Source organism: Colobus angolensis, unplaced genomic scaffold (genome assembly GCF_000951035.1).
Source record: "Colobus angolensis palliatus isolate OR3802 unplaced genomic scaffold, Cang.pa_1.0 Scaffold158, whole genome shotgun sequence".
In the NCBI taxonomy this organism is placed as follows: domain Eukaryota; kingdom Metazoa; phylum Chordata; class Mammalia; order Primates; family Cercopithecidae; genus Colobus; species Colobus angolensis.
The window spans coordinates 7,247,426-7,257,227 of NW_012114688.1; positions in this window are offsets into that span (position 1 = coordinate 7,247,426).

Below are 9,802 nucleotides of genomic sequence, written 5' to 3' on the forward strand. Positions count from 1 at the left end.
TCTTCTTCTTCTTCTTCTTCTTCTTCTTCTTCTTCTTCTTCTTCTTCTTCTTCTTCTTCTTCTTCTTCTTCTTCTTCTTCTTTTTTAAATATAATAGCTGTTTTCTCCTTGCACCTAGCACAGTAGCTGACACATATTAGGTATTTGATAAATACTCGTTGACTAATTGAAGTTCCCATCACAACTATGTGTGGTTGGTGTTATTGAATTATTTTGAAAAATGAGTGAAGTAACTTGCCCAGTGTTACACTGAAAGTGACAATGGACAGGACAAGATTCAAATTCCAGTCTCTCTATGTGTTCTTTCCACTGTATGTCCTCCAACAGCCTAAGTCAGAGAGACAATTGTTATGTTCTAAGAGTCTTTTTTGATATCCTGGTTTACTGGCTACCAAAAAGTTAGAAGAAAGTTCTCATTTGAAAGCTTTCAGATCTCATAAACCTCTGTAGTATTTCACAAGTTTATGGAACCACTATGGTCAGAAAATGCTTTTACACAGTATGCTTGTCATCTTTAGCCCATGTGTATGCCCTGGAGATCACAGAAGAATACCTTTTATACACTTTAGTATAAATGGTAACTGAGGAAAAAAAATAGAATCACACTTGGACCGTTTCTTATCCCAAATTTATTGTCTTAGAATTATTCCTTTGTATTTGGATAGTGCTATACACTCCTTATTTGTAGAAGATGTTGAATTGAATGAAATTTTTTTCTCCTATTTTATAAAGCATGAAAAGTTTATCAGTCTCAAATAGTGATAGTGCTCTGGACGGATCGTACTTTTGGAAACCAAGCATCTGCTTAAAGTAAAAATATTGGAATTACAGGATAATACTATTATATATTTTAATTTATTTCAAGTTTAATTATGTATGCTTTAAAATACTTTATGTGTTCATAAATAACCTGATTTTCTAACTGAGACTAACCAATCATACATGCACTTATTTTAGCAAGAATATATATACAGTAACATATTCAATAAATACCATTAGCAATGTAAATATCTATTGATAGTATTTAACTTGACTACATAAGCACTTAACATTAAATATATAAAGAAATAAATTAGTTTTTAAAAGTTACCTTTCAATTCACCAAGTAATTTTTTTTAACTATCACATGCACTTTCAGCATCACTTTTCTCATTACCACTAGAAGCATATATTGAGTCAGATAACTCCCAGCTTCATTTTTATTACCATCTAAGTATGTAAGATACAATATTTTTTGAACCAACAGGAATTTTATCCCAAGTCACAGAATATCATTCACATAGCATGAGGGCAATTTCTTTTTTTTTCTTTTTTTTTTTTTTTGGTCTCAAGGATCTATATTTATGGTCTTTCAATGTCATTCACTGCTTCTGTTATCCATTTCTAAGTTGATCTTTAAAAGACTTCATTATTAAAATACCTCAAACTTGCAACTGTGGAATTAATTCCCCTATAAATAACTGTTAAATCTCTGTTAAAATTTTCTTCTTTTTAAAATTCTATTACTTATATGAAATTCAAACTTCCATTAGTTGAGATAATTTCAGGCTGTTGTGTCTTCCCCCAAAAAACATCGCTGTTCAGAATACAGTAATCGAGATGGTGTCCTTTGATAAGAAAATATTTTAAGGATGTAAAATAACTCTGCTTTTTATAAGGAATAGTTTCGCTAAAAAAGTATCTTTGTATTTGGGCATGTTGAAGAATGTTTATTTCCTATCTATAGTAGTCTCTTGGACCTACTTTCCTGTCTTCATAGTAAATGAAACATTTATCCATTTTCCAGAACAAAGTAAAGTTCTGGAATTAAGCTCAATATAGCAATTTTGGTAACTTGTGTTTTAAAGATGAATTATACAGATAGTTTTGCTATACCTACAAACGTGTGTGTGTGGTGGGGGGGTGTTCAACTATATGTAAGTGCATATAAGTGTATGTATGTGTATATATAAATGGGAAGGGGTAGTGGGGACATTTGGAATGTATTTTTGAAAGATACTAAGATCTAGAATAAAGTAGTCTATAAAGTTCAATAAAAATAGATATAATGATAATAGTGATATGATGCTATAATAATAATAATTGTACACATGGTTTAAAAAATCTAATTCCATTTGTGTACTTTGAAGATTCCTTTAATAGTAACAATTTGTTTTGGCTAATTTTAATAGTTTATTTGTTTTAAAGCATCACTTGGACAGCCTGTTTCTCATAAAAATAAACAAATGAATGCACAGAATGAAGACAACACAGTCATATGAGTCAAATATTTGCAACACTGGACCCTAAAGCAAAGCAAGTTTCCAGACAGCATCATGCACAGCAGTCATTTTATGCCCTTTTTATGCCTTCCTGATTCTCTGTCATTTCCCCTCTCGATGAAGAAAAACTGATAAGAAATTATGTCATTCCATGAAAAAACTCTTGGATAATTTTTTTTTTTATTAGCTATGTTTCAGTCTTTTGGAGTCACTCAGTAACAAATTATGACAAAATCTAATCAAAAGAATATTAAAAGGAAATTGTCACCCTCTTTTCTATAAAATGTAAAACAATTGGTAATGTGTGTTCTGCAGTGATTTACTGTATATAGAAGTGAATGGGCATGCTGAAAGACAGATATTTGATGGGTAGGGATGATAAATATTCATAAATATAGTTAATACTAAAACATTTTCTTCTCTACTACTTTCTTCCACTTTACTTATTTCTACTTGCTGAAGTGGTAGACATATTAAAATATTAATTTTCCGCTTTACTGGAATGATTTCAGAGTCAAGTGCCATTAAAATTCTGAATGTAAATATGAAAAAAGAGGATATGGCTCACACTAATCCTCCATTGGTTTCTTAAACTATTTATTTGCTTTTTTTTAAAGCTACTATTTTGAAAATTTTAATTGCCTTGGGAGATGTATGCAGAGGCCAGAAAAGGTGTCACAGTCTTGTGAAATATTGTCTGTCACTGAGAAAGCATTGGATAGTCCCCTACTATAAGCTTGTAAAACAAAGGGCAGCTTTTTGGAGGCAGGGCAATGCGTGATGGTCAAGGCCACATTTCACTGCCAAGTGCATTTCATGCACTTCCTAGCACTCTTCCCTTTCTTAAGTTACTATATATTTCCATTAGAGAGACAGGCTAAAAAATGCCTCTGAGGGCAACTGTTTTTGTGAAGCAATTGTTCATCCTTAGCAGGTTTTAGCGCACTGTCCAAAAGTAGGGTTAAAAGCTCTGATGAAGAGGTTTGTCATTGTCACTGGCCAAAGGAAATTCTAAACTATGGATTATGAATTTAACCTGATGTGAAAGAGATGTCATGATTTATATCAATTGTTCTTTTATCTATTTTTTTGTTGTTGTTCTTTTATCTCATGATTTTCCTCTTCGTTACTGCTAATTTGAATTGGCTGGTTGATTATAACACCACATAAAATTTATTGCTAAACTACACACACATACACACACACGGCAAATGAATATACTGAAGCCATTTTAATAAATGGCATTTTAAACAATTGGGACCCTTTCCCAATATTCATTGGGTTACTAGTTTCAAGACCCAGCCCTTCGGTGGCCATGTCACCTTCGGGCCCTGGTATACCACAATGGCAGCATAGAGTATTTAGCTATTGACCACAAACAGCTGGTGACATTTCTGTTCTATGGAGAACAGCCACGTTCTGCACTAAATCTGACTCTGGCAAACTTAACAGGGGTTGAGAGGGGAGCTTCCACCCAATTCAATAACAGCTCCCAGCTCCTGTGTTTTCCTTCAGTTCATCTCAATACAACCCTGGTTTCCTTGATAACAAACAGCTAACACTTTCTGAGCTCTGCAGAGTTCTAAGCATTTTGCATATATTAATGAATTTATTGCTTACAGCCACCTTAAGAGTTAGATAGTATTATTATTTTCACTTAACAGAGATATTAAGTAATTATCTCATGGCCACACAGTTACTAATAGAGGAGGAATCCAAACCCAATCAGCCTGCCTCCAGCGTTCCTGCTTTAGCCACAGTGATATACTGTCTTGCCTTAGCTATGGAACAAAGAAGGGACACTCCTTATATTTTGTCTTGATAATGTCATAGACACTTATTTAAGACTTTTCTGATTTTGACTTTAAGACTTTATCTAGATTTAACCTATGTCATTTTAGAAGATTAAAAAACATGGAAAGTTAGATAAATGAGAATTAGTTGGGAAAACAAAAATGACAAAATGATATTCTTTATGATGATGTAAACTATTTAAAATTATTTATCCTTTTGGAGATAATGGCAGTTTCCTGATCACCACATAGGAGAGAGTGCTCACATTTTATTCATTCATTCACTCATTCATTCATTCATTCATTCATTTGTTTGCCTCTTTCTGGATCTAACACTTTAGTTTGAATGTTAGACATCATTATGATTAATATTATGTGTCTATAACATCGTATATATGCAACCTACATTTGTTAGTTATTTTACCTATTATAATAATGTTTGAAATTTTTATTCTTTTCAGAAGATTACCATATAGTACAAGAATTATTATAATTGATGTTTGGAGGAAAAACTATCTTATGCCTTATAAAGAAGCTTTATATAAATTTTAAAAAATTGTTCTTGGAACTATCAAAGTTATCTACTGCTGCATGAGATGTTGAATTCAGCCACCAATATTGGTTAAAACATAATTCAGTCTGACATCAGTGATCCAGCTCTAATTAACTCAATATAGTTCATCCTAGCTGTAATTAAATTAATATAGATCTTATTAATATTGGGATTACAGCTAAGGCTACATTCACATTATAGGCACCCTTACCTCATGTATATCAAACTCTTTATACTACTTAAATATGTCATATATTATTTCTTGTTTTTCTCCTTACAAAATTTTTTCTCTTCTTGGAATGCTTCTATTTCATATATATAATATATATATATGTGAATATATATATATGTGAATATATTCTGCAAGTTTCCCATATCCTTTAAAACTTATTTCAAATATTAATTTACAATGACCTCCTGACCTCCTGTCTGAATTATATTACCTTCCTTTGTGATAATGCACCTTTACCTCAAACATATAACATCTGCCAGGATAGTTGCTGATGTAGTTATCCTTCTTCATCACAAGAGTGTAATGCTTTAGGAAAATATGAAATATATTTTATTTGACTTTACACCCATGGTGACTATCAAATGACACATTCATACTATAAACAGATAGACAAATGTTAAAGTATTAGCACAATAATTAGTAAATGTATATTTTTCATTTATATATCATATAGTAAAACAGTTGGAATAGAGAGAATTCTAATATTTCCAGGTTTCCACCCTCCTGGTCTACATACATTATATAATCTGCCACCCTTTAGGAAGGATAGAACCTGCGAATATGATGAGATGGTCACTGTTGTGATTATATTACAAATATGTGACTTCACCCTTAGTAGACTAGAGAGTGGCAAAAAGACTCACTCCAGCTAATCTAGAAGAACACAGTAGCTATGCTACAGACTGCCTATGGAAGCCAAGTGGCAAGAAAATGTGGGTGGCTGATAATAGTTAAGTGTGATCATTGACCAACAGGTAGCAAGAGTACAGCTGCAAGAAGATGCATTTTGCCAAGATGAATTTAGTGAGTTTGAAAGAGGATCCTGAGCCTGCAATGAGAATTACAACCCTGTCTGACACCTCCATTTCAGTCTGACAAGACCTTAACAGAGGACCCACATAACTTGTACTACACACCTGACCTATGAAAACTGTGAGATCATAAATATGTGTTCTTTTAGACCACTATTTTTGTGATAATTTGTGACACAGTGGTAGAAAGCTAATGGAAGGATAAACATAATTTAAAAGGCAGGGCAAATAATATACTTCAAACCCTTGTCAATAACTTAGCTACCTTTCATCTAATTTATGTGTGTCCCGCCTATAGATTGTTCCAAGTTACTGTCACAGTGTCTGGTTCCATAAGCTTCCAGTTTATATAAAATGCCATGAAGAATACTGGTATTAACTATTTGTTAAAATATTTTTTCATGCATCTGTTTGTTTATATGTTTGTTTATTCATTTTTACTTTTTCACTCTAAACACTTAATACCTTTTAAGTGGCCCCTAACATATCTTGGTAAAAAATCATTCCCCAGTAATAAAAACTTATTAATAATGTATGAAAGAGTATTACTTAGAGATTGATTATACATTTCCCCTGCCCCAACTAAGTTTAGAGTTAAAATACGGACTGTGGAAATAAAGTAAATGAAAGTAGATACAAGAAGTGCATTTCTAATACAATTGGCTGAAATAATGGATTATTTTGATTCACGGCATTTCCCTTTTTGAATATTTAAAATAATACTAGTAAGATTTTCTTTCTGAGACTTTTTTAATCTGAAGATGATTAAATGATCATTGTAATGTCCTCTTATTTCTAGGAGATTTTCTTTTATTCCTCTAAGAGCATTGTGAACAACCTGATAATGCCTTATTAACACATTAAAGAATTTAATAAATCCAACTAATGGTTTAGTAGCATCTAGAACATTTTATATGCTTTATCTATATGATCAAATAGAAAGATGGTATAAAGAATTATTTTGCTGGTCTGAAATTCAGAAAAGCTTCAGGAAACAGAATGGCATAGTGTTTATGAATATGTTATTGGTGTTGGATTTCAAGTCTACCAATCAGCTGTGCGATCTGAGCATTACACTTCTTCAGATTATAATTCTTTGTAAATTGTATATAATTAGTATCTATATCAGAGGGATCTACAAATAAATTATAATACTTATTAGAATAATTGTTTCACAAATTACATCATTGATTATTTTATACATATCATTTTGTTATCATGATTTGGTTATTTATCCATTACTTTTCACATTTGTCAGAAAAAATTACAAACTGCAATATTTTATTCCTCTCAAACTCATGATTACAGATAATATTTGGAGTGAATATGGAATTTGAAAATATTATGAAATAAATATGCTCAGAATGGCAATTATTGCCTTATTTCATATCTAGAAATTTTAACATATAAACCAGATACTATATACAACATTGGGCATATTAAATATTTTGTTTATTTTGTACAATGAATACAAATTGAATAGAGAAAATCAAATTAAGTTGTGTATTTTGGGAATAAAGTAAAATTGAACAGGACCACTAAATTCAATTAATGTGCACATGGAACTATAGTAGCTTTCATAACATTTTGAACTTGTCTCACCAAAAGTATATATTTTATAACTTAAACAAGTATAAATTCACATTTGTGTAACGGAAACAAAAGCTTTATGAAACAGTACTTAAGTTTTTGGCAAATCAAAGATGTCTGCATATATTTTAGACATTCTTCCTGGAATTCCATTCCTGGAGACATAAGCTCTATATTTTCTCTTTGTGAATCTTGGTTGGCTCTGTGTCTGCTCTGAATGATAGAACATTGTTGAAGCGATATGGTGCCATTTTTCTGGCCCAGGCCTTGAGAGAGTAGCTTTTTCTATTTCATGACTCTTGGAACATTTGCCCTTGATGCCCTTGGCTGCCACATTTCCCAATGCCACCAAACTGTGAGGAAGCCCAAGCTGACTATATGAAGAGTCCATGTGACCAGGGAGGAAGAAAGAGAAAGAAGATAAAAGAGAGTGAAGGAGAGAGAGGGACGTGAGGCAGAGAGAAAGAATGAGAGAGAGAGAGAGAGAGAGAGAGAGAGAGAGAGAGAGAGAGAGAGACAGAGAGAGAGAGAGAGAGACCTGACCAGTTCCGAGCTATTCTAAACCCCAGTCATTCATCCGCCATGTGAGGCACCCCAGTCCCAGATTACTTGAAGCAGAAACAATTGTTCCCTAAGGCTTTCTGTCTGAAGATTCTGGACTCACAAAATCAATAAAACACTAATGATTTTTTTAATCACTAAGTTTTAGAGTAGCTTGTTATACAACACTGGAAAATCAAAAGTCTTATTCCTACATAATTTAAGCTCTATTAATCTCAAAAAATGATCTTCAACTACTAAATAGATTTCATAATGTATTAAGGGATTTCAATGTATAATTTGAAAAACACTACTATGGACTTTCCCATAAACAAAGCAAAAACACGGCACATATAAAATTAACTTCCAATTCTTTGTGTCTTTGGAATGTTTGCAAACAGAAAAACAACAACATAACATTCTAAATCGTAAATCTAGTGTAGTTTGGTGGAAAGTACCTGGATTTTATTGTGAAAAAAAAAAACAAACAAAAGCTGGCCTTAGTTCTGTCTGCTCATCTCTTGTCAAAATTCCTTCACTTCTCTTACCTTTAACTTTTGTCTGTGTTATAAGAATAATATATAAACATAGTTACAAGCATGAAATGATATAGAAAATTAAAAATCACCTCATGCCACAATTTAATATGAAGACTATATATTGGTTGCCATATCATCACTCTATGTAAAAATAATGATAATAAAAATAAAGATACTACATTTTAACTATTCTTTGTAAATATCACCACCACCACCATCACAACAGACAAAACCTCAAAAAATATCCCTATGTTGTTTCAGAAGTATGTAAGTAAATAATGGCTCTAACTTTGTTGGTATTAAATGAAAATTATTTTACCAGTCTCTCTGATCTCCAGGTAGGGACACAGTTTCAGGTAAACACAAATAAAATTAGCCTAAGACAAGCTTAACATCAGCTTCCGCAAGTCAGATTTCTTTTTTTTTTTTTTTTTCTCTTCTGAATTACAATTTCTCTTCTCACTTTTAGGCGACCTACCCTTTGCACTTGTTGAATAACTAAACACACCTGGATATAAGTATTGCATAATGTCTTGCCTCCAGGCTATCTGCTTTAGCTCTAAAGATGAAGTTTTGATTCTTTTACAGTTTTCACTATGAACAAGTAGAGAGACAGTATTATGAAGGCCTAGGGTACAGGCATGAACTAAAATTATATATCACTTCCTCGAAGGCCAAGTGTAAGATGACTGTGGTTTGGGTGACAGAAAGGAAAACTTTTATTGACTCTGTTCCTGCAGGGAAGACAATCTCCGTGGTTTTGTGGTAGCTGGAGGGCAGTTTATGAGTGCTTCTGGAGAAACAGAGCATGCCCCATTATCACTCTCTTTTTCCAGGACTTCTAGTAATAGCAGGGCTATGGCATCATCCATACCTTACCCTAAGCATGCCTCAGTCTCCTATAAAAATGAGATTGTTAGAATTATAAATATAGGTGTCAAAAGCTAGACATACCAAGTTGCAATTGGTTCCCTGCTTACTTACTGATTGACCCTGGACTTCATTTTTATGACACTCAGATTTTTCAACTGTAAAATCAAGCAAATAATGCTAATTGCATACAATTTTTTAAGGTAAATAAAATAGCATTTATAAAGCATTTCTCTTAGAGCATGCAGAAGATGGATATTAAGTATCAGCTATCATTATCTTTATTATTGTCTGTGTAACCGAGATGCAGTTCTTTTTCTTTATTCACTAACCTGAGCAAGAAAATGGAAATAACATTATGGAGCACCTACAATATAATAAACATAATTTTAATGATTTAGGTATGTGAATTATTTAAGTATTATAACAAATCTTTGAAGTAATTTTATTATTTCATATTTTTATATGAGGAAATCAGGGTGCCGAGAGTCCCATAGCTTCATAGGCAAGTCAGACATTTGGGTTGATTCCAAGTCTTTGCTATTGTGAATAGTGCCACAATAAACATACGTGTGCATGTGTCTTTATAGCAGCATGATTTATAATCCTTTG